Here is a 24,761-nt window from a genome sequence, read left to right as displayed (position 1 = left end):
TTAAACTGTGTTCGAATTTACGTCCCAAATGAAAAGCTATAAATTTTACTAAAAGAGCTCTTTTAATTGATGTCTCTTTTCATAAAAAATGTGACCACACTTCTAAATGAGAGGCACCGACGAGAATCGAATTCGTGATCTCCTGTTTACTACACAGGCGCTTTTACCAACTAAGCCACGGCGCCTCGATTCCATTCGATTCGAATTACGATTCCAAATGAAAATCTTTAAATTTTACTAAACTAGCTGTTTTAATTGATGTTAATTTTCTTTAAAAAGTGAACATACTTCTATAAGAAAGGCACCGACGAGATTCTAAATCATTACCTCCTGGTTACTAGACGCGCTATAAACAACTTAGCCACGGCGCCTCGATGCCATAGGGTTCGAATTCCGATACCAAATGTCATGCTTTAAATTTTACTAATGAGCTCTTTTAATTGATGTATGTTTTCATAAAAAATGTGACCACACTTCTACATAAGAGGCACCGACGAGATTCGAACGCGTGATCTCCTGTTTACTAGACAGGCGCTTTAACCAACTAAGCCACGGCGCCTCGATGTCACTGCGTTCGAATTTCCGTCCAAAATGAAGAGCTATATATTTTACTAAAAGAGCTCTTTTAATTTATCTCTGTTTTCATAAAAAATGTGACCAAACTTCTACATGAGAGGCACTGACGAGATTCGAACTCGTGATCTCCTGTTTACTAGAGAGGCGCTTTGACCAACTAAGCCACGGCGCCTCGATTCCATTCGATTCGAATTACGATTCCAAATGAAAATCTTTAAATTTTACTAAAATAGCTCTTTTAATTGATGTTAATTTTCTTTAAAAAGTGACCATACTTCTATAAGAAAGGCACCGACGAGATTCTAAATCATTACCTCCTGGTCACTAGACAGGCGCTATAAACAACTTAGCCACGGCGCCTCGATGCCATAGGGTTCGAATTACGATTATAAATGTCATGCTTTAAATTTTACTAATGAGTTCTTTTAATTGATGTATGTTTTCATAAAAAATGTGACCACACTTCTACATAAGAGGCACCGACGAGATTCGAACTCGTTATCTTCTGTTTACTAGCCAGGCGCTTTAACCAACTAAGCCACGGCACCCCGATTAAACTGTGTTAGAATTTACGTCCCAAATGAAAAGCTATAATTTTTACTAAAAGAGCTCTTTTAATTGATGTCTGTTTTCATAAAAAATGTGACCACACTTCTAAATGAGAGGAACCGACGAGATTCGAACTCGTGATCTCCATTTTACTAGACAGGCGCTTTAACCAACTTAGCCACGGCGCCTCGATGCCATAGGGTTCGAATTACGATTCCAAATGTCATGCTTTAAATTTTACTAATGAGCTCTTTTAATTGATGTATGTTTTCATAAAAAATGTGACCACACTTCTACATAAGAGGCACCGACGAGATTCGAACTCGTGATCTCCTGTTTACTAGACAGGCGCTTTAACCAACTAAGCCACGGCGCCTCGATATCACTGCGTTCGAATTTCCGTCCCAAATGAAGAGCTATATATTTTACTAAAAGAGCTCTTTCAATTTATCTCTGTTTTCATAAAAAATGTGACCAAACTTCTACATGAGAGGCACTGACGAGATTCGAACTCGTGATCTCCTGTTTACTAGACAGTCGCTTTGACCAACTAAGCCACGCCGCCTCGATTCTATTCGATTCGAATTACGATTCCAAATGAAAATCTTTAAATTTTACTAAAATAGCTCTTTTCATTGATGTTAATTTTCTTTAAAAAGTGACCATACTTCTATAAGAAAGGCACCGACGAGATTCTAAATCATTACCTCCTGGTCACTAGACAGGCGCTATAAACAACTTAGCCACGGCGCCTCGATGCCATAGGGTTCGAATTACGATTATAAATGTCATGCTTTAAATTTTACTAATGAGCTCTTTTAATTGATGTATGTTTTCATAAAAAATGTGACCACACTTCTACATAAGAGGCACCGACGAGATTCGAACTCGTTATCTCCTGTTTACTAGCCAGGCGCTTTAACCAACTAAGCCACGGCACCCCGATTAAACTGTGTTCGAATTTACGTCCCAAATGAAAAGCTATACATTTTACTAAAAGAGCTCTTTTAATTGATGTCTGTTTTCATAAAAAATGTGACCACACTTCTAAATGAGAGGAACCGACGAGATTCGAACTCGTGATCTCCATTTTACTAGACAGGCGCTTTAACCAACTTAGCCACGGCGCCTCGATGCCATAGGGTTCGAATTACGATTCCAAATGTCATGCTTTAAAATTTACTAATGAGCTCTTTTAATTGATGTATGTTTTCATAAAAAATGTGACCACACTTCTACATAAGAGGCACCGACGAGATTCGAACGCGTGATCTCCTGTTTACTAGAAAGGCGCTTTAACCAACTAAGCCACGGCGCCTCGATATCACTGCGTTCGAATTTCCGTCCCAAATGAAGAGCTATAAATTTTACTAAAAGAGCTCTTTTAATTTATCTCTGTTTTCATAAAAAATGTGACCAAACTTCTACATGAGAGGCACCGACGAGATTCGAACTCGTGATCTCCTGTTTACTAGACAGGCGCTTTGACCAACTAAGCCACGGCGCCTCGATTCCATTCGATTCAAATTACGATTCCAAATGAAAATCTTTAAATTTTACTAAAATAGCTCTTTTAATTGATGTTAACTTTCATAAAAAAGTGACCATACTTCTATAAGAAAGGCGCCGACGAGATTCTAAATCATAACCTCCTGGTCACTAGACAGGCGCTATAAACAACTTAGCCACGGCGCCTCGATGCCATAGGGTTCGAATTACGATTATAAATGTCATGCTTTAAATTTTACTAATGAGCTCTTTTAATTGATGTATGTTTTCATAAAAAATGTGACCACACTTCTACTTAAGAGGCACCGACGAGATTCGAACTCGTTATCTCCTGTTTACTAGCCAGGCGCTTTAACCAACTAAGCCACGGCACCCCGATTAAACTGTGTTCGAATTTACGTCCCAAATGAAAAGCTATAAATTTTACTAAAAGAGCTCTTTTAATTGATGTCTCTTTTCATAAAAAATGTGACCACACTTCTAAATGAGAGGCACCGACGAGAATCGAATTCGTGATCTCCTGTTTACTGCACAGGCGCTTTTACCAACTAAGCCACGGCGCCTCGATTCCATTCGATTCGAATTACGATTCCAAATGAAAATCTTTAAATTTTACTAAACTAGCTCTTTTAATTGATGTTAATTTTCTTTAAAAATTGAACATACTTCTATAAGAAAGGCACCGACGAAATTCTAAATCATTACCTCCTGGTCACTAGACGCGCTATAAACAACTTAGCCACGGCGCCTCGATGCCATAGGGTTCGAATTACGATTCCAAATGTCATGCTTTAAATTTTACTAATGAGCTCTTTTAATTGATTAATGTTTTCATAAAAAATGTGACCACACTTCTACATAAGAGGCACCGACGAGATTCGAACTCGTTATCTTCTGTTTACTAGCCAGGCGCTTTAACCAACTAAGCCACGGCACCCCGATTAAACTGTGTTAGAATTTACGTCCCAAATGAAAAGCTATAATTTTTACTAAAAGAGCTCTTTTAATTGATGTCTGTTTTCATAAAAAATGTGACCACACTTCTAAATGAGAGGAACCGACGAGATTCGAACTCGTGATCTCCATTTTACTAGACAGGCGCTTTAACCAACTTAGCCACGGCGCCTCGATGCCATAGGGTTCGAATTACGATTCCAAATGTCATGCTTTAAATTTTACTAATGAGCTCTTTTAATTGATGTATGTTTTCATAAAAAATGTGACCACACTTCTACATAAGAGGCACCGACGAGATTCGAACTCGTGATCTCCTGTTTACTAGACAGGCGCTTTAACCAACTAAGCCACGGCGCCTCGATATCACTGCGTTCGAATTTCCGTCCCAAATGAAGAGCTATATATTTTACTAAAAGAGCTCTTTCAATTTATCTCTGTTTTCATAAAAAATGTGACCACACTTCTAAATGAGAGGCACCGACGAGAATCGAATTCGTGATCTCCTGTTTACTAGACAGTCGCTTTGACCAACTAAGCCACGCCGCCTCGATTCCATTCGATTCGAATTACGATTCCAAATGAAAATCTTTAAATTTTACTAAAATAGCTCTTTTCATTGATGTTAATTTTCTTTAAAAAGTGACCATACTTCTATAAGAAAGGCACCGACGAGATTCTAAATCATTACCTCCTGGTCACTAGACAGGCGCTATAAACAACTTAGCCACGGCGCCTCGATGCCATAGGGTTCGAATTACGATTATAAATGTCATGCTTTAAATTTTACTAATGAGCTCTTTTAATTGATGTATGTTTTCATAAAAAATGTGACCACACTTCTACATAAGAGGCACCGACGAGATTCGAACTCGTTATCTCCTGTTTACTAGCCAGGCGCTTTAACCAACTAAGCCACGGCACCCCGATTAAACTGTGTTCGAATTTACGTCCCAAATGAAAAGCTATACATTTTACTAAAAGAGCTCTTTTAATTGATGTCTGTTTTCATAAAAAATGTGACCACACTTCTAAATGAGAGGAACCGACGAGATTCGAACTCGTGATCTCCATTTTACTAGACAGGCGCTTTAACCAACTTAGCCACGGCGCCTCGATGCCATAGGGTTCGAATTACGATTCCAAATGTCATGCTTTAAATTTTACTAATGAGCTCTTTTAATTGATGTATGTTTTCATAAAAAATGTGACCACACTTCTACATAAGAGGCACCGACGAGATTCGAACGCGTGATCTCCTGTTTACTAGACAGGCGCTTTAACCAACTAAGCCACGGCGCCTCGATATCACTGCGTTCGAATTTCCGTCCCAAATGAAGAGCTATAAATTTTACTAAAAGAGCTCTTTTAATTTATCTCTGTTTTCATAAAAAATGTGACCAAACTTCTACATGAGAGGCACCGACGAGATTCGAACTCGTGATCTCCTGTTTACTAGACAGGCGCTTTGACCAACTAAGCCACGGCGCCTCGATTCCATTCGATTCAAATTACGATTCCAAATGAAAATCTTTAAATTTTACTAAAATAGCTCTTTTAATTGATGTTAACTTTCATTAAAAAGTGACCATACTTCTATAAGAAAGGCACCGACGAGATTCTAAATCATAACCTCCTGGTCACTAGACAGGCGCTATAAACAACTTAGCCACGGCGCCTCGATGCCATAGGGTTCGAATTACGATTATAAATGTCATGCTTTAAATTTTACTAATGAGCTCTTTTAATTGATGTATGTTTTCATAAAAAATGTGACCACACTTCTACTTAAGAGGCACCGACGAGATTCGAACTCGTTATCTCCTGTTTACTAGCCAGGCGCTTTAACCAACTAAGCCACGGCACCCCGATTAAACTGTGTTCGAATTTACGTCCCAAATGAAAAGCTATAAATTTTACTAAAAGAGCTCTTTTAATTGATGTCTCTTTTCATAAAAAATGTGACCACACTTCTAAATGAGAGGCACCGACGAGAATCGAATTCGTGATCTCCTGTTTACTGCACAGGCGCTTTTACCAACTAAGCCACGGCGCCTCGATTCCATTCGATTCGAATTACGATTCCAAATGAAAATCTTTAAATTTTACTAAACTAGCTCTTTTAATTGATGTTAATTTTCTTTAAAAATTGAACATACTTCTATAAGAAAGGCACCGACGAAATTCTAAATCATTACCTCCTGGTCACTAGACGCGCTATAAACAACTTAGCCACGGCGCCTCGATGCCATAGGGTTCGAATTACGATTCCAAATGTCATGCTTTAAATTTTACTAATGAGCTCTTTTAATTGATTAATGTTTTCATAAAAAATGTGACCACACTTCTACATAAGAGGCACCGACGAGATTCGAACTCGTGATCTCCTGTTTACTAGACAGGCGCTTTAACCAACTAAGCCACGGCGCCTCGATATCACTGCGTTCGAATTTCCGTCCCAAATGAAGAGCTATAAATTTTACTAAAAGAGCTCTTTTAATTTATCTCTGTTTTCATAAAAAATGTGACTACACTTCTAAATGAGAGGAACCGACGACATTCGAACTCGTGATCTCCATTTTACTAGACAGGCGCTTTAACCAACTTAGCCACGGCGCCTCGATGCCATAGGGTTCGAATTACGATTCCAAATGTCATGCTTTAAATTTTACTAATGAGCTCTTTTAATTGATGTATGTTTTCATAAAAAATGTGACCACACTTCTAAATGAGAGGCACCGACGAGAATCGAATTCGTGATCTCCTGTTTACTACACAGGCGCTTTTACCAACTAAGCCACGGCGCCTCGATTCCACTGCGTCCGAATTTCCGTCCCAAATGAAGAGCTATAAATTTTACTAAAAGAGCACTTTTAATTGATCTCTGTTTTCATAAAAAATGTGACCAAACTTCTACATGAGAGGCAACGACGAGATTCGAACTCGTGATCTCATGCTTACTTGACAGGCGCTTTAACCAACTTAGCCATGGCGCCTCGATGCCATAGGGTTCGAATTACGATTCCAAATGTCATGCTTTAAATTTTACTAATGAGCTCTTTTAATTCATGTATGTTTTCATAAAAAATCTGACCACACTTCTACATAAGAGGCACCGACGAGATTCGAACTCGTGATCTCCTATTTGCTAGACAGGCGCTTTAACCAACTACGCCACGGCGCCTCGATTCCAAAGGGTTCGAATTTCTATCCCAAATGAAAAGCTCTAACTTTTACTAAAACAGCTCTTTTAATTGATGTCTGTTTTCATAAAAAATTTGAACACACTTCTACATGAGAGGCACTGACGAGTTACGAACTCGTGATCTCCTGTTTACTAGACAGGCGCTTTAACCAACTAAGCCACGGCGCCTCGATTCCAATGGGCTCGAATTTCTATCCCAAATGAAAAGCTCTAACTTTTACTAAAAGAGCTCTTTTAATTCATGTCTGTTTTCATAAAAAATTTGACCACACTTCTACATGAGAGGCACCGACGAGAATCGAACTCATAATCTCCTGTTTACTAGACAGGCGCTTTAACCAACTAAGCCACGGCGCCTCGATTCAAGTGGGTTCGAATTTCTATCCCAAATGAAAAGCTCTAACTTTTACTAAAAGAGCTCTTTTAATTGATGTTTGTTTTCATAAAAAGTGTGACCACACTTTTACATGAGAGGCACCGACGAGATTCGAACTCGTGATCTCCTGTTTACTAGACAGGCGCTTTAACCATTTAAGCCACGGCGCCTCGATTCCATTCGATTTGAATTACGATTCCAAATGAAAATCTTTAAATTTTACTAAAATAGCTCTTTTAATTGATCTTAATTTTCTTAAAAAAGTGACCATACTTCTATAAGAAAGGCACCGACGAGATTCTAAATCATTACCTCCTGGTCACTAGACAGGCGCTATAACCATCTTAGCCACGGCGCCTCGATGCCATAGGGTTCGAATTACGATTCCAAATGTCATGCTTTAAATTTTACTAATGAGCTCTTTTAATTGATGTATGTTTTCATAAAAAATGTGACCACACTTCTACATAAGAGGCACCGACGAAATTCGAACTCGTGATCTCCTGTTTACTAGACAGGCGCTTTAACCAACTAAGCCACGCCGCCTCGATTCCACTGTGTTCGAATTTCCGTCCCAAATGAAGAGCTATAAATTTTACTAAAAGAGCTCTTTTAATTGATCTCTGTTTTCATAAAAAATGTGACCACACTTCTAAATGAGAGGCACCGACGAGAATCGAACTCATAATCTCCTGTTTACTAGACAGGCGCTTTAACCAACTAAGCCACGGCGCCTCGATTCAAGTGGGTTCGAATTTCTATCCCAAATGAAAAGCTCTAACTTTTACTAAAAGAGCTCTTTTAATTGATGTTTGTTTTCATAAAAAGTGTGACCACACTTTTACATGAGAGGCACCGACGAGATTCGAACTCGTGATCTCCTGTTTACTAGACAGGCGCTTTAACCATTTAAGCCACGGCGCCTCGGTTCCATACGATTCGAATTACGAATCCAAATGAAAATCTTTAAATTTTACTAAAAGAGCTCTTTTAATTGATGTCTGTTTTCATAAAAAATTTGAACACACTTTTGCATGAGAGGCACCGACGAGATTCTAAATTATTTCCTCCTGATCACTAGACAGGCGCTATAACCAACTTAGCCACGGCGCCTCGATGCCATAGGGTTCGAATTACGATTCCAAATGTCATGCTTTAAATTTTACTAATGAGATCTTTTAATTGATGTATGTTTTCATAAAAAATCTGACCACACTTCTACATAAGAGGCACCGACGAGATTCGAACTCGAGATCTCCTGTTTACTAGACATGCCGCTTTAACCAACTAAGCCACGGCGCCTCGAGTCCAATGGGTTCGAATTTCCGTCCCAAATGAAGAGCTATAAATTTTACTAAACAGCTCTTTTAATTGATGTCTGTTTTCATAAAAAATGTGACCACACTTCTACATGAGAGGCACCGACCGGAATCGAACTCATGATCTCCTGTTTACTAGACAGGCGCTTTAACCAACTAAGCCACGGCGTCTCGATTCCATTCGCTTCGAATTACTATTCAAAATGAAAATATTTAAATTTTACTAAAATAGCTCTTTTAATTGATGTTAATTTTCTTAAAAAAGTGACCATACTTCTATAAGAAAGGCAGCGACGAGATTCTAAATCATTACCTCCTGGTCACTAGACAGGCGCTATAACCAACTTAGCCACGGCGCCTCGATGCCATAGGGTTCGAATTACGATTCCAAATGTCATGCTTTAAATTTTACTAATGAGCTCTTTTAATTGATGTATGTTTTCATAAAAAATGTGACCACACTTTTACATAAGAGGCACCGACGAGATTCGAACTCGTTATCACCTGTTTACTAGCCAGGTGCTTTAACCAACTAAGCCACGGCGCCCCGATTCAACTGTGTTCGAATTTACGTCCCAAATGAAAAGCTATAAATTTTACTAAAAGAGCTCTTTTAATTGATGTCTGTTTTCATAAAAAATGTGACTACACTTCTGCATGAGAGGCACCGACGAGATTCGAACTCGTGATCTCCTGTTTACTAAACAGGCGCTTTAACCAACTAAGCCACGGCGCCTCGATTCCATTCGATTCGAATTACGATTCAAAATGAAAATCTTTAAATTTTACTAAAATAGCTCTTTTAATTGATGTTAATGTTCTTAAAAAAGTGACCATACTTCCATAAGAAAGGCGCCGACGAGATTCTAAATCATTACCTCCTGGTCACTAGACAGGCGCTATAACCAACTTAGCCACGGCGCCTCGATGCCAAAGGTTTCGAATTACGATTCCAAATGTCATGCTTTAAATTTTACTAATGAGCTCTTTAATTCATGTATGTTTTCATAAAAAATCTGACCACACTACTACATAAGAGGCACCGACGAGATTCGAACTCGTTATCTCCTGTTTACTAGACAGGCGCTTTAACCAACTAAGCCACGGCGCCTCGATTCCATTCGGTTCGAATTACGAATCCAAATGTCATGCTTCATATTTTACTAAAAGAGCTCTTTCAGTTCAAGTATTGTTACATAAAAAAATTTAACCATAATTCGACCTGAGAGGCGCCGACGAGATTGGAACTCGTTATCTCTTGTTTAATAGACAGGCGCTTTAACCAACTAAGCCACGGCGCCTCGATTCCACTGCGTTCGAATTTCCGCCCCAAATGAAAAGCTATACATTTTACTAAAAGAGGTCTTTTAATTGATGTCTGTTTTCATAAAGAATGTGACTACACTTCTGCATGAGAGCGACCGACGAGATTCGAACTCGTGATCTCCTGTTTACAAGACAGGCGCTTTAACCTACTAAGCCACGGGGTCTCGATTCCATTCGGTTCGAATTACGATTCCAAATGTCATGCTTCAAATTTTACTAAAAGAGCTCTTTCAGTTCAAGTATTGTTACATAAAAAAATTTAACCATAATTCGACATGAGAGGCACCGACGAGATTCGAAATCATGATCTCCTGTTTACTAGACAGGCGCTTTAACCAACTAAGCCACGGCGCCTCGATTCTATTCGATTCGAATTACGATTCCAAATGAAAATCTTTAAATTTTACTAAAAGAGCTCTTTTAATTGATGTTAATTTTCTTAAAAAAGTGACCATACTTCTATAAGAAAGGCACCGACGAGATTCTAAATCATTACCTCCTGGTCACTAGACAGGCGCTATAACCAACTTAGCCTCGGCGCCTCGATGCCATAGGTTTCGAATTACGATTCCAAATGTTATGCTTTAAATTTTACTAAAATAGCTCTTTTAATTTATGTTAATTTTCTCTAAAAAGTGACCATACTTCTATAAGAAAGGCACCGACGAGATTCTAAATCATTACATCCTGGTCACTAGACAGGCGCTATAACCAAATTAGCCACGGCGCCTCGATGCCGTAGGGCTCGAATTACGATTCCAAATGTCATGGTTAAATTTTACTAATGAGCTCTTTTAATTGATGTATGTTTTCATAAAAAATATGACCACACTTCTACATAAGAGGCACCGACGAGATTCGAACTCGTGATCTCCTGTTTACTAGACAGGCGCTTTAACCAACTAAGCCAAGGCGTCCCAATTCCACTGTGTTCGAATTTACGTCCCAAATGAAAAGCTATAAATTTTACTAAAAGAGCTCTTTTAATTGATGTCTGTTTTCATAAAAAATGTGACTACACTTCTGCATGAGGGCACCGACGAGATTCGAACTCGTGGTCTCCAGTTTACTAGAAAGGCGCTTTAACCAACTAAGCCACGGCGCCTCGATTCCGTTCGATTCGAATTACGATTCCAAATGAAAATCTTTAAATTTTACTAAAATAGCTCTTTTAATTGATGTTAATTTTCTTTAAAAAGTGACCATACTTCTATAGGAAAGGCACCGACGCGATTCTAAATCATTACCTCCTGGTCACTAGACAGGCGCTATAACCAACTTAGCCACGGCGCCTCGATGCCATAGGGTTCGAATTACGATTCTAAATGTCATGCTTTAAATTTTACTAATGAGCTCTTTTAATTCATGTATGTTTTCATAAAAAATCTGACCACACTTCTACATAAGAGGCACCGACGAGATTCGAACTCGTGATCTCCTGTTTACTAGACAGGCGCATTAACCGACTAAGCCACGGCGCCTCGATTCCAGTGGATTCGAATTACGATTCCAAATGAAAATCTTTAAATTTTACTAAAATAGCTCTTTTAATTGATGGTAATTTTCTTTAAAAAGTGACAATACTTCTACATAAGAGGCACCGACGAGATTCGAACTCGTGATCTCCTGTTTACTAGACAGGCGCTTTAACCAACTAAGCCACGGCGCCTCGATTCCACTGCGTTCGAATTTCCGTCCCAAATGAAGAGCTATAAATTTTACTAAAAAAGCTCTTTTAATTGATGTCTGTTTTCATAAAAAATGTGACCACACTTCTACATGAGAGGCACCGACGAGATTCGAACTCGTGATCTCCGGTTTACTAGACAGGCGCTTTAACCAACTAAGCCACGGCGCCTCGATTCCATACGATTCGAATTACGATTCCAAATGAATATCTTTAAATTTTACTAAAATAGCTCTTTTAATTTATGTTAATTTTCTTTAAAAAGTGACCATACTTCTATAAGAAATCCACCGACGAGATTCTAAATCATTACCTCCTGGTCACTAGACAGGCGCTATAACCAACTTAGCCACGGCGCCTCGATGCCATAGGGTTCGAATTATGATTCCAAATGTCATGCTTTAAATTTTACTAATGAGCCCTTTTAATTCATGTATGTTTTCATAAAAAATTTGACCACACTTCTACATGAGAGGCACCGACTAAAATCGAACTCATGATCTCCTGTTTATAAATCAGACGCTTTAACCAACTTAGCCACGGCGCCTCGATGCCATAGGGTTCGAATTACGATTCCAAATGTCATGCTTTAAATTTTACTAATGAGCTCTTTTAATTGATGTATGTTTTCATAAAAAATGTGACCACACTTCTACATAAGAGGCACCGACGAGATTCGAACTCGTGATCTCCTGTTTACTAGACAGGCGCTTTAACCAACTAAGCCACGGCGCCTCGATATCACTGCGTTCGAATTTCCGTCCCAAATGAAGAGCTATAAACTTTACTAAAAGAGCTCTTTTAATTTATCTCTGTTTTCATAAAAAATGTGACCACACTTCTACATGAGAGGCACCGACGAGATTCGAACTCGTGATCTCCGGTTTACTAGACAGGCGCTTTAACCAACTAAGCCACGGCGCCTCGATTCCATACGATTCGAATTACGATTCCAAATGAATATCTTTAAATTTTACTAAAATAGCTCTTTTAATTTATGTTAATTTTCTTTAAAAAGTGACCATACTTCTATAAGAAATCCACCGACGAGATTCTAAATCATTACCTCCTGGTCACTAGACAGGCGCTATAACCAACTTAGCCACGGCGCCTCGATGCCATAGGGTTCGAATTATGATTCCAAATGTCATGCTTTAAATTTTACTAATGAGCCCTTTTAATTCATGTATGTTTTCATAAAAAATTTGACCACACTTCTACATGAGAGGCACCGACTAAAATCGAACTCATGATCTCCTGTTTATAAATCAGACGCTTTAACCAACTTAGCCACGGCGCCTCGATGCCATAGGGTTCGAATTACGATTCCAAATGTCATGCTTTAAATTTTACTAATGAGCTCTTTTAATTGATGTCTCTTTTCATAAAAAATGTGACTACACTTCTAAATGAGAGGCACCGACGAGAATCGAATTCGTGATCTCCTGTTTACTACACAGGCGCTTTTACCAACTTAGCCACGGCGCCTCGATGCCATAGGGTTCGAATTACGATTCCAAATGTCATGCTTTAAATTTTACTAATGAGCTCTTTTAATTGATGTATGTTTTCATAAAAAATGTGACCACACTTCTACATAAGAGGCACCGACGAGAATCGAACTCGTGATCTCCTGTTTACTAGACAGGCGCTTTAACCAACTAAGCCACGCCGCCTCGATATCACTGCGTTCGAATTTCCGTCCCAAATGAAGAGCTATAAATTTTACTAATAGAGCTCTTTTAATTTATCTCTGTTTTCATAAAAAATGTGACCAAACTTCTACATGAGAGGCACCGACGAGATTCGAACTCGTGATCTCCTGTTTACTAGACAGGCGTTTTGACTAACTAAGCCACGGCGCCTCGATTCCATTCGATTCAAATTACGATTCCAAATGAAAATCTTTAAATTTTACTAAAATAGCTCTTTTAATTGATGTTAACTTTCTTTAAAAAGTGACCATACTTCTATAAGAAAGGCACCGACGAGATTCTAAATCATAACCTCCTGGTCACTAGACAGGCGCTATAAACAACTTAGCCACGGCGCTTCGATGCCATAGGGTTCGAATTACGATTATAAATGTCATGCTTTAAATTTTACTAATGAGCTCTTTTAATTGATGTATGTTTTCATAAAAAATGTGACCACACTTCTACATAAGAGGCACCGACGAGATTCGAACTCGTGATCTCCTGTTTACTAGACAGGCGCTTTAACCAACTAACCCACGGCGCCTCGATATCACTGCGTTCGAATTTCCGTCCCAAATGAAGAGCTATAAACTTTACTAAAAGAGCTCTTTTAATTTATCTCTGTTTTCATAAAAAATGTGACCAAACTTCTACATGAGAGGCACCGACGAGATTCGAACTCGTGATCTCCTGTTTACTAGACAGGCGCTTTGACCAACTAAGCCACGGCGCCTCGATTCCATTCGATTCAAATTACGATTCCAAATGAAAATCTTTAAATTTTACTAAAATAGCTCTTTTAATTGATGTTAACTTTCTTTAAAAAGTGACCATACTTCTATAAGAAAGGCACCGACGAGATTCTAAATCATAACCTCCTGGTCACCTAGACAGGCGCTATAAACAACTTAGCCACGGCGCCTCGATGCCATAGGGTTCGAATTACGATTATAAATGTCATGCTTTAAATTTTACTAATGAGCTCTTTTAATTGATGTATGTTTTCATAAAAAATGTGACCACACTTCTACATAAGAGGCACCGACGAGATTCGAACTCGTTATCTCCTGTTTACTAGCCAGGCGATTTAACCAACTAAGCCACGGCACCCCGATTAAACTGTGTTCGAATTTACGTCCCAAATGAAAAGCTATAAATTTTACTAAAAGAACTCTTTTAATTGATGTCTCTTTTCATAAAAAATGTGACCACACTTCTAAATGAGAAGCACCGACGAGAATCGAATTCGTGATCTCCTGTTTACTACACAGGCGCTTTTACCAACTAAGCCACGGCGCCTCGATTCCATTCGATTCAAATTACGATTCCAAATGAAAATCTTTAAATTTTACTAAAATAGCTCTTTTAATTGATGTTAACTTTCTTTAAAAAGTGACCATACTTCTATAAGAAAGGCACCGACGAGATTCTAAATCATAACCTCCTGATCACTAGACAGGCGCTATAAACAACTTAGCCACGGCGCTTCGATGCCATAGGGTTCGAATTACGATTATAAATGTCATGCTTTAAATTTTACTAATGAGCTCTTTTAATTGATGTATGTTTTCATAAAAAATGTGACCACACTTCTACATAAGAGGCACCGACGAGATTCGAACTCGTGATCTCCTGTTTACTAGACAGGCGCTTTAACCAACTAAGCCACGGCGCCTCGATATCACTGTGTTCGAATTTACGTCCCAAATGAAAAGCTATAAATTTTACTAAAAGAACTCTTTTAATTGATGTCTCTTTTCATAAAAAATGTGACCACACTTCTAAATGAGAAGCACCGACGAGAATCGAATTCGTGATCTCCTGTTTACTACACAGGCGCTTTTACCAACTAAGCCACGGCGCTTTGATTCCATTCGATTCAAATTACGATTCCAAATGAAAATCTTTAAATTTTACTAAAATAGCTCTTTTAATTGATGTTAACTTTCTTTAAAAAGTGACCATACTTCTATAAGAAAGGCACCGACGAGATTCTAAATCATAACCTCCTGGTCACTAGACAGGCGCTATAAACAACTTAGCCACGGCGCTTCGATGCCATAGGGTTCGAATTACGATTATAAATGTCATGCTTTAAATTTTACTAATGAGCTCTTTTAATTGATGTATGTTTTCATAAAAAATGTGACCACACTTCTACATAAGAGGCACCGACGAGATTCGAACTCGTGATCTCCTGTTTACTAGACAGGCGCTTTAACCAACTAAGCCACGGCGCCTCGATATCACTGTGTTCGAATTTACGTCCCAAATGAAAAGCTATAAATTTTACTAAAAGAACTCTTTTAATTGATGTCTCTTTTCATAAAAAATGTGACCACACTTCTAAATGAGAAGCACCGACGAGAATCGAATTCGTGATCTCCTGTTTACTACACAGGCGCTTTTACCAACTAAGCCACGGCGCTTTGATTCCATTCGATTCAAATTACGATTCCAAATGAAAATCTTTAAATTTTACTAAAATAGCTCTTTTAATTGATGTTAACTTTCTTTAAAAAGTGACCATACTTCTATAAGAAAGGCACCGACGAGATTCTAAATCATAACCTCCTGGTCACTAGACAGGCGCTATAAACAACTTAGCCACGGCGCTTCGATGCCATAGGGTTCGAATTACGATTATAAATGTCATGCTTTAAATTTTACTAATGAGCTCTTTTAATTGATGTATGTTTTCATAAAAAATGTGACCACACTTCTACATAAGAGGCACCGACGAGATTCGAACTCGTGATCTCCTGTTTACTAGACAGGCGCTTTAACCAACTAAGCCACGGCGCCTCGATATCACTGCGTTCGAATTTCCGTCCCAAATGAAGAGCTATAAACTTTACTAAAAGAGCTCTTTTAATTTATCTCTGTTTTCATAAAAAATGTGACCAAACTTCTACATGAGAGGCACCGACGAGATTCGAACTCGTGATCTCCTGTTTACTAGACAGGCGCTTTGACCAACTAAGCCACGGCGCCTCGATTCCATTCGATTCAAATTACGATTCCAAATGAAAATCTTTAAATTTTACTAAAATAGCTCTTTTAATTGATGTTAACTTTCTTTAAAAAGTGACCATACTTCTATAAGAAAGGCACCGACGAGATTCTAAATCATAACCTCCTGGTCACCTAGACAGGCGCTATAAACAACTTAGCCACGGCGCCTCGATGCCATAGGGTTCGAATTACGATTATAAATGTCATGCTTTAAATTTTACTAATGAGCTCTTTTAATTGATGTATGTTTTCATAAAAAATGTGACCACACTTCTACATAAGAGGCACCGACGAGATTCGAACTCGTTATCTCCTGTTTACTAGCCAGGCGATTTAACCAACTAAGCCACGGCACCCCGATTAAACTGTGTTCGAATTTACGTCCCAAATGAAAAGCTATAAATTTTACTAAAAGAACTCTTTTAATTGATGTCTCTTTTCATAAAAAATGTGACCACACTTCTAAATGAGAAGCACCGACGAGAATCGAATTCGTGATCTCCTGTTTACTACACAGGCGCTTTTACCAACTAAGCCACGGCGCCTCGATTCCATTCGATTCGAATTACGATTCCAAATGAAAATCTGTAAATTTTACTAAACTAGCTCTTTTAATTGATGTTAATTTTCTTTAAAAAGTGAACATACTTCTATAAGAAAGGCACCGACGAGATTCTAAATCATTACCTCCTAGTCACTAGACGCGCTATAAACAACTTAGCCACGGCGCCTCGATGCCATAGGGTTCGAATTACGATTATAAATGTCATGCTTTAAATTTTACTAATGAGCTCTTTTAATTGATGTATGTTTTCATAAAAAATGTGACCACACTTCTAAATGAGAGGAACCGACGAGATTCGAACTCGTGATCTCCATTTTACTAGACAGGCGCTTTAACCAACTTAGCCACGGCGCCTCGATGCCATAGGGTTCGAATTACGATTCCAAATGTCATGCTTTAAATTTTACTAATGAGCTCTTTTAATTTATCTCTGTTTTCATAAAAAATGTGACCAAACTTCTACATGAGAGGCACCGACGAGATTCGAACTCGTGATCTCCTGTTTACTAGACAGGCGCTTTGACCAACTAAGCCACGGCGCCTCGATTCCATTCGATTCAAATTACGATTCCAAATGAAAATCTTTAAATTTTACTAAAATAGCTCTTTTAATTGATGTTAACTTTCTTTAAAAAGTGACCATACTTCTATAAGAAAGGCACCGACGAGATTCTAAATCATAACCTCCTGGTCACCTAGACAGGCGCTATAAACAACTTAGCCACGGCGCCTCGATGCCATAGGGTTCGAATTACGATTATAAATGTCATGCTTTAAATTTTACTAATGAGCTCTTTTAATTGATGTATGTTTTCATAAAAAATGTGACCACACTTCTACATAAGAGGCACCGACGAGATTCGAACTCGTTATCTCCTGTTTACTAGCCAGGCGATTTAACCAACTAAGCCACGGCACCCCGATTAAACTGTGTTCGAATTTACGTCCCAAATGAAAAGCTATAAATTTTACTAAAAGAACTCTTTTAATTGATGTCTCTTTTCATAAAAAATGTGACCACACTTCTAAATGAGAAGCACCGACGAGAATCGAATTCGTGATCTCCTGTTTACTACACAGGCGCTTTTACCAACTAAGCCACGGCGCCTCGATTCCATTCGATTCGAATTACGATTCCAAATGAAAATCTGTAAATTTTACTAAACTAGCTCTTTTAATTGATGTTAATTTTCTTTAAAAAGTGAACATACTTCTATAAGAAAGGCACCGACGAGATTCTAAATCATTACCTCCTAGTCACTAGACGTGCTATAAACAACTTAGCCACGGCGCCTCGATGCCATAGGGTTCGAATTACGATTATAAATGTCATGCTTTAAATTTTACTAATGAGCTCTTTTAATTGATGTATGTTTTCATAAAAAATGTGACCACACTTCTAAATGAGAGGAACCGACGAGATTCGAACTCGTGATCTCCATTTTACTAGACAGGCGCTTTAACCAACTTAGCCACGGCGCCTCGATGCCATAGGGTTCGAATTACGATTCCAAATGTCATGCTTTAAATTTTACTAATGAGCTCTTTTAATTGATGTATGTTTTCATAAAAAATGTGACCACACTTCTACATAAGAGGCACCGACGAGATTCGAACTCGTGATCTCCTGTTTACTAGACAGGCGCTTTAACCAACTAAGCCACGGCGCCTCGATATCACTGCGTTCGAATTTCCGTCCCAAATGAAGAGCTATATATTTTACTAAAACAGCTCTTTCAATTTATCTCTGTTTTCATAAAAAATGTGACCAAACTTCTACATGAGAGGCACTGACGAGATTCGAACTCGTTATCTCCTGTTTACTAGCCAGGCGCTTTAACCAACTAAGCCACGGCACCCAGATTAAACTGTGTTCGAATTTACGTCCCAAATGAAAAGCTATAAATTTTACTAAAAGAGCTCTTTTAATTGATGTCTGTTTTCATAAAAAATGTGACCACACTTCTAAATGAGAGGAACCGACGAGATTCGAACTCGTGATCTCCATTTTACTAGACAGGCGCTTTAACCAACTTAGCCACGGCGCCTCGATGCCATAGGGTTCGAATTACGATTCCAAATGTCATGCTTTAAATTTTACTAATGAGCTCTTTTAATTGATGTATGTTTTCATAAAAAATGTGACCACACTTCGACATAAGAGGCACCGACGAGATTCGAACTCGTGATCTCCTGTTTACTAGACAGGCGCTTTAACCAACTAAGCCACGGCGCCTCGATATCACTGCGTTCGAATTTCCGTCCCAAATGAAGAGCTATAAATTTTACTAAAAGAGCTCTTTTAATTTATCTCTGTTTTCATAAAAAATGTGACCAAACTTCTACATGAGAGGCACCGACGAGATTCGAACTCGTGATCTCCTGTTTACTAGACAGCCGCTTTGACCAACTAAGCCACGGCGCCTCGATTCCATTCGATTCAAATTACGATTCCAAATGAAAATCTTAAAATTTTACTAAACTAGCTCTTTTAATTGATGTTAATTTTCTTTAAAAAGTGAACATACTTCTATAAGAAAGGCACCGACGAGATTCAAAATCATTACCTCCTGGTCACTAGACGCGCTATAAACAACTTAGCCACGGCGCCTCGATGCCATAGGGTTCGAATTACGATTATAAATGTCATGCTTTAAATTTTACTAATGAGCTCTTTTAATTGATGTATGTTTTCATAAAAAATGTGACCACACTTCTACATAAGAGGCACCGACGAGATTCGAACTCGTTATCTTCTGTTTACTAGCCAGGCGCTTTAACCAACTAAGCCACGGCACCCCGATTAAACTGTGTTCGAATTTACGTCCCAAATGAAAAGCTATAATTTTTACTAAAAGAGCTCTTTTAATTGATGTCTGTTTTCATAAAAAATGTGACCACACTTCTAAATGAGAGGAACCGACGAGATTCGAACTCGTGATCTCCATTTTACTAGACAGGCGCTTTAACCAACTTAGCCACGGCGCCTTGATGCCATAGGGTTCGAATTACGATTCCAAATGTCATGCTTTAAATTTTACTAATGAGCTCTTTTAATTGATGTATGTTTTCATAAAAAATGTGACCACACTTCTACATAAGAGGCACCGACGAGATTCGAACTCGTGATCTCCTGTTTACTATACAGGCGCTTTAACCAACTAAGCCACGGCGCCTCGATATCACTGCGTTCGAATTTCCGTCCCAAATGAAGAGCTATATATTTTACTAAAAGAGCTCTTTCAATTTATCTCTGTTTTCATAAAAAATGTGACCAAACTTCTACATGAGAGGCACTGACGAGATTCGAACTCGTTATCTCCTGTTTACTAGCCAGGCGCTTTAACCAACTAAGCCACGGCACCCCGATTAAACTGTGTTCGAATTTACGTCCCAAATGAAAAGCTATAAATTTTACTAAAAGAGCTCTTTTAATTGATGTCTGTTTTCATAAAAAATGTGACCACACTTCTAAATGAGAGGAACCGACGAGATTCGAACTCGTGATCTCCATTTTACTAGACAGGCGCTTTAACCAACTTAGCCACGGCGCCTCGATGCCATAGGGTTCGAATTACGATTCCAAATGTCATGCTTTAAATTTTACTAATGAGCTCTTTTAATTGATGTATGTTTTCATAAAAAATGTGACCACACTTCTACATAAGAGGCACCGACGAGATTCGAACTCGTGATCTCCTGTTTACTAGACAGGCGCTTTAACCAACTAAGCCACGGCGCCTCGATATCACTGCGTTCGAATTTCCGTCCCAAATGAAGAGCTATAAACTTTACTAAAAGAGCTCTTTTAATTTATCTCTGTTTTCATAAAAAATGTGACCAAACTTCTACATGAGAGGCACCGACGAGATTCGAACTCGTGATCTCCTGTTTACTAGACAGGCGCTTTGACCAACTAAGCCACGGCGCCTCGATTCCATTCGATTCAAATTACGATTCCAAATGAAAATCTTTAAATTTTACTAAAATAGCTCTTTTAATTGATGTTAACTTTCTTTAAAAAGTGACCATACTTCTATAAGAAAGGCACCGACGAGATTCTAAATCATAACCTCCTGGTCACTAGACAGGCGCTATAAACAACTTAGCCACGGCGCCTCGATGCCATAGGGTTCGAATTACGATTATAAATGTCATGCTTTAAATTTTACTAATGAGCTCTTTTAATTGATGTATGTTTTCATAAAAAATGTGACCACACTTCTACATAAGAGGCACCGACGAGATTCGAACTCGTTATCTCCTGTTTACTAGCCAGGCGATTTAACCAACTAAGCCACGGCACCCCGATTAAACTGTGTTCGAATTTACGTCCCAAATGAAAAGCTATAAATTTTACTAAAAGAACTCTTTTAATTGATGTCTCTTTTCATAAAAAATGTGACCACACTTCTAAATGAGAGGCACCGACGAGAATCGAATTCGTGATCTCCTGTTTACTACACAGGCGCTTTTACCAACTAAGCCACGGCGCCTCGATTCCATTCGATTCGAATTACGATTCCAAATGAAAATCTGTAAATTTTACTAAACTAGCTCTTTTAATTGATGTTAATTTTCTTTAAAAAGTGAACATACTTCTATAAGAAAGGCACCGACGAGATTCTAAATCATTACCTCCTAGTCACTAGACGCGCTATAAACAACTTAGCCACGGCGCCTCGATGCCATAGGGTTCGAATTACGATTCCAAATGTCATGCTTTAAATTTTACTAATGAGCTCTTTTAATTGATGTATGTTTTCATAAAAAATGTGACCACACTTCTACATAAGAGGCACCGACGAGATTCGAACTCGTGATCTCCTGTTTACTAGACAGGCGCTTTAACCAACTAAGCCACGGCGCCTCGATATCACTGCGTTCGAATTTCCGTCCCAAATGAAGAGCTATATATTTTACTAAAAGAGCTCTTTCAATTGATGTCTGTTTTCATAAAAAATGTGACCAAACTTCTACATGAGAGGCACTGACGAGATTCGAACTCGTTATCTCCTGTTTACTAGCCAGGCGCTTTAACCAACTAAGCCACGGCACCCCGATTAAACTGTGTTCGAATTTACGTCCCAAATGAAAAGCTATAAATTTTACTAAAAGAGCTCTTTTAATTGATGTCTGTTTTCATAAAAAATGTGACCACACTTCTAAATGAGAGGAACCGACGAGATTCGAACTCGTGATCTCCATTTTACTAGACAGGCGCTTTAACCAACTTAGCCACGGCGCCTCGATGCCATAGGGTTCGAATTACGATTCCAAATGTCATGCTTTAAATTTTACTAATGAGCTCTTTTAATTGATGTATGTTTTCATAAAAAATGTGACCACACTTCGACATAAGAGGCACCGACGAGATTCGAACTCGTGATCTCCTGTTTACTAGACAGGCGCTTTAACCAACTAAGCCACGGCGCCTCGATATCACTGCGTTCGAATTTCCGTCCCAAATGAAGAGCTATAAATTTTACTAAAAGAGCTCTTTTAATTTATCTCTGTTTTCATAAAAAATGTGACCAAACTTCTACATGAGAGGCACCGACGAGATTCGAACTCGTGATCTCCTGTTTACTAGACAGGCGCTTTGACCAACTAAGCCACGGCGCCTCGATTCCATTCGATTCAAATTACGATTCCAAATGAAAATCTTTAAATTTTACTAAACTAGCTCTTTTAGTTGATGTTAATTTTCTTTAAAAAGTGAACATACTTCTATAAGAAAGGCACCGACGAGATTCTAAATCATTACCTCCTGGTCACTAGACGCGCTAAAAACAACTTAGCCACGGCGCCTCGATGCCATAGGGTTCGAATTACGATTATAAATGTCATGCTTTAAATTTTACTAATGAGCTCTTTTAATTGATGTATGTTTTCATAAAAAATGTGACCACACTTCTACATAAGAGGCACCGACGAGATTCGAACTCGTTATCTTCTGTTTACTAGCCAGGCGCTTTAACCAACTAAGCCACGGCACCCCGATTAAACTGTGTTCGAATTTACGTCCCAAATGAAAAGCTATAATTTTTACTAAAAGAGCTCTTTTAATTGATGTCTGTTTTCATAAAAAATGTGACCACACTTCTAAATGAGAGGAACCGACGAGATTCGAACTAGTGATCTCCATTTTACTAGACAGGCGCTTTAACCAACTTAGCCACGGCGCCTCGATGCCATAGGGTTCGAATTACGATTCCAAATGTCATGCTTTAAATTTTACTAATGAGCTCTTTTAATTGATGTATGTTTTCATAAAAAATGTGACCACACTTCCACATAAGAGGCACCGACGAGATTCGAACTCGTGATCTCCTGTTTACTAGACAGTCGCTTTAACCAACTAAGCCACGGCGCCTCGATATCACTGCGTTCGAATTTCCGTCCCAAATGAAGAGCTATATATTTTACTAAAAGAGCTCTTTCAATTTATCTCTGTTTTCATAAAAAATGTGACCAAACTTCTACATGAGAGGCACTGACGAGATTCGAACTCGTTATCTCCTGTTTACTAGCCAGGCGCTTTAACCAACTAAGCCACGGCACCCCGATTAAACTGTGTTCGAATTTACGTCCCAAATGAAAAGCTATAAATTTTACTAAAAGAGCTCTTTTAATTGATGTCTGTTTTCATAAAAAATGTGACCACACTTCTAAATGAGAGGAACCGACGAGATTCGAACTCGTGATCTCCATTTTACTAGACAGGCGCTTTAACCAACTTAGCCACGGCGCCTCGATGCCATAGGGTTCGAATTACGATTCCAAATGTCATGCTTTAAATTTTACTAATGAGCTCTTTTAATTGATGTATGTTTTCATAAAAAATGTGACCACACTTCTACATAAGAGGCACCGACGAGATTCGAACTCGTGATCTCCTGTTTACTAGACAGGCGCTTTAACCAACTAAGCCACGGCGCCTCGATATCACTGCGTTCGAATTTCCGTCCCAAATGAAGAGCTATAAACTTTACTAAAAGAGCTCTTTTAATTTATCTCTGTTTTCATAAAAAATGTGACCAAACTTCTACATGAGAGGCACCGACGAGATTCGAACTCGTGATCTCCTGTTTACTAGACAGGCGCTTTGACCAACTAAGCCACGGCGCCTCGATTCCATTCGATTCAAATTACGATTCCAAATGAAAATCTTTAAATTTTACTAAAATAGCTCTTTTAATTGATGTTAACTTTCTTTAAAAAGTGACCATACTTCTATAAGAAAGGCACCGACGAGATTCTAAATCATAACCTCCTGGTCACTAGACAGGCGCTATAAACAACTTAGCCACGGCGCCTCGATGCCATAGGGTTCGAATTACGATTATAAATGTCATGCTTTAAATTTTACTAATGAGCTCTTTTAATTGATGTATGTTTTCATAAAAAATGTGACCACACTTCTACATAAGAGGCACCGACGAGATTCGAACTCGTTATCTCCTGTTTACTAGCCAGGCGATTTAACCAACTAAGCCACGGCACCCCGATTAAACTGTGTTCGAATTTACGTCCCAAATGAAAAGCTATAAATTTTACTAAAAGAACTCTTTTAATTGATGTCTCTTTTCATAAAAAATGTGACCACACTTCTAAATGAGAGGCACCGACGAGAATCGAATTCGTGATCTCCTGTTTACTACACAGGCGCTTTTACCAACTAAGCCACGGCGCCTCGATTCCATTCGATTCGAATTACGATTCCAAATGAAAATCTGTAAATTTTACTAAACTAGCTCTTTTAATTGATGTTAATTTTCTTTAAAAAGTGAACATACTTCTATAAGAAAGGCACCGACGAGATTCTAAATCATTACCTCCTAGTCACTAGACGCGCTATAAACAACTTAGCCACGGCGCCTCGATGCCATAGGGTTCGAATTACGATTCCAAATGTCATGCTTTAAATTTTACTAATGAGCTCTTTTAATTGATGTATGTTTTCATAAAAAATGTGACCAC

At 38.5% G+C, this 24,761-nt stretch overlaps 51 non-coding genes across 51 annotated transcripts; all 51 read right to left on the bottom strand.

The window, feature by feature from the left end:
• Window positions 1–111: 111 nt before the first annotated feature.
• Window positions 112–185, bottom strand: Trnat-agu (transfer RNA threonine (anticodon AGU)). Its single transcript has one exon. It is a non-coding gene; the product is annotated as a tRNA-Thr (tRNA).
• A 300-nt stretch (window positions 186–485) lies between these two features.
• Trnat-agu (transfer RNA threonine (anticodon AGU)) lies at window positions 486–559 on the bottom strand. Its single transcript has one exon. It is a non-coding gene; the product is annotated as a tRNA-Thr (tRNA).
• Window positions 560–674: 115 nt separating this feature from the next.
• Window positions 675–748, bottom strand: Trnat-agu (transfer RNA threonine (anticodon AGU)). The gene has a single exon. It is a non-coding gene; the product is annotated as a tRNA-Thr (tRNA).
• A 679-nt stretch (window positions 749–1,427) lies between these two features.
• Window positions 1,428–1,501, bottom strand: Trnat-agu (transfer RNA threonine (anticodon AGU)). The gene has a single exon. It is a non-coding gene; the product is annotated as a tRNA-Thr (tRNA).
• Window positions 1,502–2,558: 1,057 nt separating this feature from the next.
• Trnat-agu (transfer RNA threonine (anticodon AGU)) lies at window positions 2,559–2,632 on the bottom strand. Its single transcript has one exon. It is a non-coding gene; the product is annotated as a tRNA-Thr (tRNA).
• A 1,242-nt stretch (window positions 2,633–3,874) lies between these two features.
• Window positions 3,875–3,948, bottom strand: Trnat-agu (transfer RNA threonine (anticodon AGU)). Its single transcript has one exon. It is a non-coding gene; the product is annotated as a tRNA-Thr (tRNA).
• Window positions 3,949–4,816: 868 nt separating this feature from the next.
• Window positions 4,817–4,890, bottom strand: Trnat-agu (transfer RNA threonine (anticodon AGU)). The gene has a single exon. It is a non-coding gene; the product is annotated as a tRNA-Thr (tRNA).
• A 115-nt stretch (window positions 4,891–5,005) lies between these two features.
• Trnat-agu (transfer RNA threonine (anticodon AGU)) lies at window positions 5,006–5,079 on the bottom strand. The gene has a single exon. It is a non-coding gene; the product is annotated as a tRNA-Thr (tRNA).
• An 865-nt stretch (window positions 5,080–5,944) lies between these two features.
• Window positions 5,945–6,018, bottom strand: Trnat-agu (transfer RNA threonine (anticodon AGU)). Its single transcript has one exon. It is a non-coding gene; the product is annotated as a tRNA-Thr (tRNA).
• Window positions 6,019–6,321: 303 nt separating this feature from the next.
• Trnat-agu (transfer RNA threonine (anticodon AGU)) lies at window positions 6,322–6,395 on the bottom strand. The gene has a single exon. It is a non-coding gene; the product is annotated as a tRNA-Thr (tRNA).
• A 303-nt stretch (window positions 6,396–6,698) lies between these two features.
• Window positions 6,699–6,772, bottom strand: Trnaa-agc (transfer RNA alanine (anticodon AGC)). The gene has a single exon. It is a non-coding gene; the product is annotated as a tRNA-Ala (tRNA).
• A 304-nt stretch (window positions 6,773–7,076) lies between these two features.
• On the bottom strand, window positions 7,077–7,150 carry Trnat-agu (transfer RNA threonine (anticodon AGU)). The gene has a single exon. It is a non-coding gene; the product is annotated as a tRNA-Thr (tRNA).
• Window positions 7,151–7,265: 115 nt separating this feature from the next.
• Window positions 7,266–7,339, bottom strand: Trnat-agu (transfer RNA threonine (anticodon AGU)). The gene has a single exon. It is a non-coding gene; the product is annotated as a tRNA-Thr (tRNA).
• A 302-nt stretch (window positions 7,340–7,641) lies between these two features.
• Trnat-agu (transfer RNA threonine (anticodon AGU)) lies at window positions 7,642–7,715 on the bottom strand. Its single transcript has one exon. It is a non-coding gene; the product is annotated as a tRNA-Thr (tRNA).
• Window positions 7,716–7,830: 115 nt separating this feature from the next.
• On the bottom strand, window positions 7,831–7,904 carry Trnat-agu (transfer RNA threonine (anticodon AGU)). Its single transcript has one exon. It is a non-coding gene; the product is annotated as a tRNA-Thr (tRNA).
• A 115-nt stretch (window positions 7,905–8,019) lies between these two features.
• On the bottom strand, window positions 8,020–8,093 carry Trnat-agu (transfer RNA threonine (anticodon AGU)). The gene has a single exon. It is a non-coding gene; the product is annotated as a tRNA-Thr (tRNA).
• Window positions 8,094–8,961: 868 nt separating this feature from the next.
• Window positions 8,962–9,035, bottom strand: Trnat-agu (transfer RNA threonine (anticodon AGU)). Its single transcript has one exon. It is a non-coding gene; the product is annotated as a tRNA-Thr (tRNA).
• Window positions 9,036–9,150: 115 nt separating this feature from the next.
• On the bottom strand, window positions 9,151–9,224 carry Trnat-agu (transfer RNA threonine (anticodon AGU)). Its single transcript has one exon. It is a non-coding gene; the product is annotated as a tRNA-Thr (tRNA).
• A 301-nt stretch (window positions 9,225–9,525) lies between these two features.
• Trnat-agu (transfer RNA threonine (anticodon AGU)) lies at window positions 9,526–9,599 on the bottom strand. The gene has a single exon. It is a non-coding gene; the product is annotated as a tRNA-Thr (tRNA).
• A 116-nt stretch (window positions 9,600–9,715) lies between these two features.
• Trnan-auu (transfer RNA asparagine (anticodon AUU)) lies at window positions 9,716–9,789 on the bottom strand. The gene has a single exon. It is a non-coding gene; the product is annotated as a tRNA-Asn (tRNA).
• A 305-nt stretch (window positions 9,790–10,094) lies between these two features.
• Window positions 10,095–10,168, bottom strand: Trnat-agu (transfer RNA threonine (anticodon AGU)). The gene has a single exon. It is a non-coding gene; the product is annotated as a tRNA-Thr (tRNA).
• A 489-nt stretch (window positions 10,169–10,657) lies between these two features.
• On the bottom strand, window positions 10,658–10,732 carry Trnat-agu (transfer RNA threonine (anticodon AGU)). Its single transcript has one exon. It is a non-coding gene; the product is annotated as a tRNA-Thr (tRNA).
• Window positions 10,733–10,845: 113 nt separating this feature from the next.
• On the bottom strand, window positions 10,846–10,919 carry Trnat-agu (transfer RNA threonine (anticodon AGU)). The gene has a single exon. It is a non-coding gene; the product is annotated as a tRNA-Thr (tRNA).
• A 302-nt stretch (window positions 10,920–11,221) lies between these two features.
• Trnat-agu (transfer RNA threonine (anticodon AGU)) lies at window positions 11,222–11,295 on the bottom strand. Its single transcript has one exon. It is a non-coding gene; the product is annotated as a tRNA-Thr (tRNA).
• A 114-nt stretch (window positions 11,296–11,409) lies between these two features.
• Trnat-agu (transfer RNA threonine (anticodon AGU)) lies at window positions 11,410–11,483 on the bottom strand. The gene has a single exon. It is a non-coding gene; the product is annotated as a tRNA-Thr (tRNA).
• A 115-nt stretch (window positions 11,484–11,598) lies between these two features.
• On the bottom strand, window positions 11,599–11,672 carry Trnat-agu (transfer RNA threonine (anticodon AGU)). The gene has a single exon. It is a non-coding gene; the product is annotated as a tRNA-Thr (tRNA).
• A 490-nt stretch (window positions 11,673–12,162) lies between these two features.
• Window positions 12,163–12,236, bottom strand: Trnat-agu (transfer RNA threonine (anticodon AGU)). The gene has a single exon. It is a non-coding gene; the product is annotated as a tRNA-Thr (tRNA).
• Window positions 12,237–12,351: 115 nt separating this feature from the next.
• On the bottom strand, window positions 12,352–12,425 carry Trnat-agu (transfer RNA threonine (anticodon AGU)). The gene has a single exon. It is a non-coding gene; the product is annotated as a tRNA-Thr (tRNA).
• A 678-nt stretch (window positions 12,426–13,103) lies between these two features.
• On the bottom strand, window positions 13,104–13,177 carry Trnat-agu (transfer RNA threonine (anticodon AGU)). Its single transcript has one exon. It is a non-coding gene; the product is annotated as a tRNA-Thr (tRNA).
• A 115-nt stretch (window positions 13,178–13,292) lies between these two features.
• Window positions 13,293–13,366, bottom strand: Trnat-agu (transfer RNA threonine (anticodon AGU)). Its single transcript has one exon. It is a non-coding gene; the product is annotated as a tRNA-Thr (tRNA).
• Window positions 13,367–13,668: 302 nt separating this feature from the next.
• Trnat-agu (transfer RNA threonine (anticodon AGU)) lies at window positions 13,669–13,742 on the bottom strand. Its single transcript has one exon. It is a non-coding gene; the product is annotated as a tRNA-Thr (tRNA).
• Window positions 13,743–13,857: 115 nt separating this feature from the next.
• Trnat-agu (transfer RNA threonine (anticodon AGU)) lies at window positions 13,858–13,931 on the bottom strand. The gene has a single exon. It is a non-coding gene; the product is annotated as a tRNA-Thr (tRNA).
• An 868-nt stretch (window positions 13,932–14,799) lies between these two features.
• Trnat-agu (transfer RNA threonine (anticodon AGU)) lies at window positions 14,800–14,873 on the bottom strand. Its single transcript has one exon. It is a non-coding gene; the product is annotated as a tRNA-Thr (tRNA).
• Window positions 14,874–15,364: 491 nt separating this feature from the next.
• Window positions 15,365–15,438, bottom strand: Trnat-agu (transfer RNA threonine (anticodon AGU)). Its single transcript has one exon. It is a non-coding gene; the product is annotated as a tRNA-Thr (tRNA).
• Window positions 15,439–15,929: 491 nt separating this feature from the next.
• Trnat-agu (transfer RNA threonine (anticodon AGU)) lies at window positions 15,930–16,003 on the bottom strand. Its single transcript has one exon. It is a non-coding gene; the product is annotated as a tRNA-Thr (tRNA).
• A 115-nt stretch (window positions 16,004–16,118) lies between these two features.
• On the bottom strand, window positions 16,119–16,192 carry Trnat-agu (transfer RNA threonine (anticodon AGU)). The gene has a single exon. It is a non-coding gene; the product is annotated as a tRNA-Thr (tRNA).
• A 1,054-nt stretch (window positions 16,193–17,246) lies between these two features.
• Trnat-agu (transfer RNA threonine (anticodon AGU)) lies at window positions 17,247–17,320 on the bottom strand. The gene has a single exon. It is a non-coding gene; the product is annotated as a tRNA-Thr (tRNA).
• A 1,054-nt stretch (window positions 17,321–18,374) lies between these two features.
• On the bottom strand, window positions 18,375–18,448 carry Trnat-agu (transfer RNA threonine (anticodon AGU)). The gene has a single exon. It is a non-coding gene; the product is annotated as a tRNA-Thr (tRNA).
• A 492-nt stretch (window positions 18,449–18,940) lies between these two features.
• Window positions 18,941–19,014, bottom strand: Trnat-agu (transfer RNA threonine (anticodon AGU)). The gene has a single exon. It is a non-coding gene; the product is annotated as a tRNA-Thr (tRNA).
• Window positions 19,015–19,129: 115 nt separating this feature from the next.
• Window positions 19,130–19,203, bottom strand: Trnat-agu (transfer RNA threonine (anticodon AGU)). The gene has a single exon. It is a non-coding gene; the product is annotated as a tRNA-Thr (tRNA).
• Window positions 19,204–19,880: 677 nt separating this feature from the next.
• Trnat-agu (transfer RNA threonine (anticodon AGU)) lies at window positions 19,881–19,954 on the bottom strand. The gene has a single exon. It is a non-coding gene; the product is annotated as a tRNA-Thr (tRNA).
• Window positions 19,955–20,446: 492 nt separating this feature from the next.
• On the bottom strand, window positions 20,447–20,520 carry Trnat-agu (transfer RNA threonine (anticodon AGU)). The gene has a single exon. It is a non-coding gene; the product is annotated as a tRNA-Thr (tRNA).
• Window positions 20,521–20,635: 115 nt separating this feature from the next.
• Window positions 20,636–20,709, bottom strand: Trnat-agu (transfer RNA threonine (anticodon AGU)). The gene has a single exon. It is a non-coding gene; the product is annotated as a tRNA-Thr (tRNA).
• A 491-nt stretch (window positions 20,710–21,200) lies between these two features.
• On the bottom strand, window positions 21,201–21,274 carry Trnat-agu (transfer RNA threonine (anticodon AGU)). Its single transcript has one exon. It is a non-coding gene; the product is annotated as a tRNA-Thr (tRNA).
• A 300-nt stretch (window positions 21,275–21,574) lies between these two features.
• On the bottom strand, window positions 21,575–21,648 carry Trnat-agu (transfer RNA threonine (anticodon AGU)). The gene has a single exon. It is a non-coding gene; the product is annotated as a tRNA-Thr (tRNA).
• Window positions 21,649–22,140: 492 nt separating this feature from the next.
• On the bottom strand, window positions 22,141–22,214 carry Trnat-agu (transfer RNA threonine (anticodon AGU)). The gene has a single exon. It is a non-coding gene; the product is annotated as a tRNA-Thr (tRNA).
• Window positions 22,215–22,329: 115 nt separating this feature from the next.
• On the bottom strand, window positions 22,330–22,403 carry Trnat-agu (transfer RNA threonine (anticodon AGU)). The gene has a single exon. It is a non-coding gene; the product is annotated as a tRNA-Thr (tRNA).
• A 677-nt stretch (window positions 22,404–23,080) lies between these two features.
• On the bottom strand, window positions 23,081–23,154 carry Trnat-agu (transfer RNA threonine (anticodon AGU)). Its single transcript has one exon. It is a non-coding gene; the product is annotated as a tRNA-Thr (tRNA).
• A 492-nt stretch (window positions 23,155–23,646) lies between these two features.
• Trnat-agu (transfer RNA threonine (anticodon AGU)) lies at window positions 23,647–23,720 on the bottom strand. Its single transcript has one exon. It is a non-coding gene; the product is annotated as a tRNA-Thr (tRNA).
• Window positions 23,721–23,835: 115 nt separating this feature from the next.
• On the bottom strand, window positions 23,836–23,909 carry Trnat-agu (transfer RNA threonine (anticodon AGU)). The gene has a single exon. It is a non-coding gene; the product is annotated as a tRNA-Thr (tRNA).
• A 491-nt stretch (window positions 23,910–24,400) lies between these two features.
• Trnat-agu (transfer RNA threonine (anticodon AGU)) lies at window positions 24,401–24,474 on the bottom strand. Its single transcript has one exon. It is a non-coding gene; the product is annotated as a tRNA-Thr (tRNA).
• Window positions 24,475–24,761: the final 287 nt, after the last annotated feature.

Source organism: Argiope bruennichi, chromosome 1 (assembly GCF_947563725.1).
Source record: "Argiope bruennichi chromosome 1, qqArgBrue1.1, whole genome shotgun sequence".
Lineage (NCBI taxonomy): Eukaryota > Metazoa > Arthropoda > Arachnida > Araneae > Araneidae > Argiope > Argiope bruennichi.
Note: the sequence above shows the minus strand (reverse complement) of the source record. Positions and strands in the feature narration are given on the sequence as shown.